The sequence below is a fragment of the Panthera tigris genome, chromosome C1 (assembly GCF_018350195.1).
Source record: "Panthera tigris isolate Pti1 chromosome C1, P.tigris_Pti1_mat1.1, whole genome shotgun sequence".
Taxonomy (NCBI): domain Eukaryota; kingdom Metazoa; phylum Chordata; class Mammalia; order Carnivora; family Felidae; genus Panthera; species Panthera tigris.
Genome location: NC_056667.1, coordinates 65,118,778 through 65,122,917, shown reverse-complemented (window position 1 = coordinate 65,122,917; position 4,140 = coordinate 65,118,778). Strand labels below are relative to the sequence as shown.

General features: G+C 39.7%; 1 pseudogene; it reads left to right on the top strand.

Annotated features, from left to right (window-relative positions):
• The first annotated feature begins 851 nt into the window (after nt 1-851).
• Nucleotides 852-2,517, top strand: LOC102952908 (annotated as a pseudogene).
• Nucleotides 2,518-4,140: the final 1,623 nt, after the last annotated feature.

The following is a 4,140-nucleotide window of genomic DNA, read 5'->3' as shown; positions in this document are numbered from 1 at the left end:
CACACACACACACACACACACACACACACACACACACAAATGGAATATTACTCAGGCATAAAAAAGAATAAAATATTGCCACTGCAACAACATGAATGGATTTAGAGAGTATAATGCTAAGCAAAATAAGTGAGTAAGAGAAAGACCAATACCATATATGATCTTACTTACATGTGGAATTTAAGAAACAAAACAAATGGGGGCACCTGGGTGACTCAGTCAGTTAAGCCTCTGACTTCGGCTCAGGTCATGATCTCCCAGTTCGTGAGTTCAAGCTCCGCATCAGGCTCTATGCTGACAACTCAGAGCCTGGAGCCTGTTTCAGATTCTGTGTCTCTCTCTGCCCCTCCCCTGCTCATGTTCTGTCTCTCTCTCTTTCTGTCTCTCAAAAATAAATAAAAACATTTTTAAAAACTAAAAAAAAAAAAGGAACAAAGAAAAAAAGAGCAAACCAAATAACTAACAGACTCTTAACTATAGAGAACAAACTGATAGTTACCAGAGGAGCCGTCAGGGGGTGCAAGGATGGGTGAAATAAGTGAAAGGAATTAAGAGTATACTTATCATGATGAGCACTGAGTAACATACAAAATTGTTGAATCACTGCATTGTACACCAGAAACTAATATAACATTGTATGTTAACTATACTGGTATTAAAATAAATTAATTGAGGCAGCCACCTGAGTGGCCATTGCCACAGACACCTCCAGAGGACCCAATTGAGGAGGAAGCAGAGGTTTCGCTGGCTCCCGCCTTCACCTAGGTCCTCCCTGGACATTCAAGAGGGACTGCAGGTTATGGGTACTACATATGCTTTCAGAGCAGTACTGTGAGGAAGCTTAAAGTGGGATGGCAGGAGAGCCTCATCCTTATGACCCGTGACTCCAGTGATCCAGAGAATTGGGATCAGAAATTGCATAGCAGATCTCATAAACTGTGTAAACATTCAAGTACTCCCGCACGTGTTGCTAAAGGAGTTGTTGACCACACCAAAATGACTCTACATGGTGCTAGTGGGGAACATGAACGATCAAGAGATAGATGAAGGTCAAGTGCCAGATCACAAGATTCATCTCATGAAAGAACGGAATCTCAACTCACTCCTTGTATTAGAAATGTTACTTCTGTGGGGTCCTGGATGGCTCAGTCAGTTGAGCATCCGACTTCGGCTCAGGTCATGATCTCATGGTCTGTGAGTTCGAGCCCCACGTCTGGCTCTGTGCTGACAGCTCAGAGCCTGGAGCCTGTTTCAGATTCTGTGTCTCCTTCTCTCTCTGCCCCTGCCCCGCTCATGCTCTATCTCTCTCTCCCTCTGTCAAAAATAAATAAACATTAAAAAAATTTTTTTAAAGAAATGTTACTTCTCCAACACAACAGCACCATGTAAACGAGAAAAAGACCATAGTTCCTCTCATCCAAGCAGTCCTCGTCTTCAGAAGGCATCTCCAAATGATTCTAGTAGCAGTGCTGGGAACAGCAGCAGAAACAGTAGTCAGTCAAGTTCAGATGGTACTGTAAGACATCTGGGGAGATGGTGTTTATATATGAAAATGCAAAAGAAGGAGCTCGGAATGTAAGAACGTCGGAACGAGTAACACTGATAGTGGATAACACTAGATTTGTTGTAGACCCATCCATTTTTACTTCACAGCCAAACACAATGTTGGGCAGGATGTTTGGATCTGGCAGAGAACCTAATTTTACACGTCCCAATGAGAAGGGAGACTATGAAGTGGCAGAGGAAATTGGCTCCACTGTGTTTCAAGCTATTCTGGATTACTACAAAAAAGGAATAATCCATTGTCCTGATGGCATATCTGTTCCTGAACTGAGAGAAGCATGCGACTATCTTTGTATTTCTTTTGAATATAGCACTATTAAATGTAGAGATCTCAGTGCCCTAATGCATGAGTTATCAAATGATGGTGCTCGTATACAGTTTGAATTTTATCTGGGAGAAATGATCCTGCCTCTCATGGTAGCTAGTGCCCAGAGTGGGGAAAGAGAATGCCACATAGTAGTGCTTACCAATGATGATGTGGTTGATTGGAATGAAGAGTATCCACCACAGATGGGAGAAGAGTATTCACAAATTATTGATAGCAAAAAATTATATAGATTTTTCAAGTACATTGAAAACAGATATGTGGCCAAATCAGTTTTGAAGGAGAGTGGTCTTAAGAAGATTAGATTGGGAATAGAAGGTTATCCTACCTACAAAGAAAAAGTAACGAAAAGGCCTGGTGTCCCCCCTGAAGTGATTTACAACTATGACCAAAGACCCTCTATTTGAATGTCTTGGGAAAAGGAAGAAGGAAGGAGTCAGCATGTAGACTTTCAGTGTGTAAAAAGTAAATCTATCACCAACCTTGCAGCAGCTGCCACAGACATTCCCCAGGACCAGCTGGTAGTCATGCACCCGACTCCACAAGTGGACGAGCCGGATATTCTCCTGATGCACCCCCCTTCTGGCAACAGTGACCTCAGTCCTGATGCACAGAATCCAATGCTGTGATGCTGATGTTCTTGAAACCATCGCATGCTACCCTTCACAATGACGTCGCACTCTCATTCTGCACTACAAGGCCACGCTCTTCATCGTGAGATGCACATAACAATGTTTAGGATATTGCACTGGAGGCTTTTTTAAAGACCAAAGGTAGCTGAATGGTTTTTTAAATGAGTACAACTCTAGCATCCTGAGGTTCCAGTTATATAAATGTATTTGCTTACCAGTAAGTTTGTGAAATTGGTGCTTTGTATGGGGGACTGTCCTTTTTCATACACATAGATATTTTCAGAAGTGGGGAAAATTGGCAGGTGAGGTCTTTTCAGCTTAGATTGACACTTTTCACACCCCATGTAAAATGTAGAATATTACATAGTTGCATTTTATAAATGGTGGTTAAATGGAACTGTTCAAGCCATTTTTATAGTTGTGATGCACAATATAACTGAAATAACTGCTTCTATCAAAGTATTCCTTCAGTAAAATGTATATAGTTTGCTGCCCATGATGAGCAAAAAAAATGAGTATTTATCATTGGGCTTATTTGAATGGTTAGGATGAGATTCAATGCCTATATCTTCTTTCTCCCCACTGCTGTTCTCGCCCTTTTACAGTGAGTCACATGCAGGAAGTGTGAACACGCCTTACCCTTAAACTGTTCAGATATTTACTTACTAATTTTTAAAAAATTTTTTTCAATGTTTATTTATTTTTGAGACACAGAGACAGAGCATGAGTGGGGGAGGGGCAGAGATAGAGAGGGAGACACAGAATCTGAAACAGGCTCCGGGCTCTGAGCTGTTGGCACAGGGCCCAACAGGGGGCTCAAACCCATGAACCATGAGATCATGACCTGAGCCAAAGTCAGACGCTTAACCGACTGAGCCACTCAGGCACACCACTAATTTTTTATTCTTAAGAGTTATGGGATAGGAAAATGAAGTGTTTGCTCTTCATTTACTAAATGATTGTAAACTCGAGTTTTTCATCAAAATAAAATTCCATTGTTCTAAAATAAATAAAAATAAATAAATAAATAAATAAATAAATAAATAAAATTAATTGAAATTTTATTTTAAAAAATCTTTTAAACAATTAAAAATAAAAATACCAGATAATCCAATAATTTCACTATTGGGTATTCACCCAGGAAAAACTAAAACACTAACTCAAAAAGATGTATGCACTCCTTTGTTTGCTGAAGCATTATTCACAATAGCTGAGACATGGTAGCAACCGAAGTATCCATCAGCAGACACATGGATGAGGAAAATGTGGCATATATATACAATGGAATATCATACATCCATAAAAAAAGATGAGATCATGCTATTTGAGACAACATAGATGGACCCAGAGAGTATTATGCTAAGTGAAATAAATCCACTGAAAAAGATAAATACTATATGATTTCACTCATAAATGGAATTTTAAAGAATAATAAAAAGCAAAATTAGAACTATAAATACAGAGAACAAATTGATGCTTGCCAGAGGGACAGGGGCTTGGGGGTTGGGAAAAATGGGTGAAGGGGAAAGGGAGATATAGACCTCCAGTTATGGAATAAGTCACAGGGAAAAAAAGCAGAGCATAAGGAATGCAGTCAATAATATTATAATGGCAATGAAA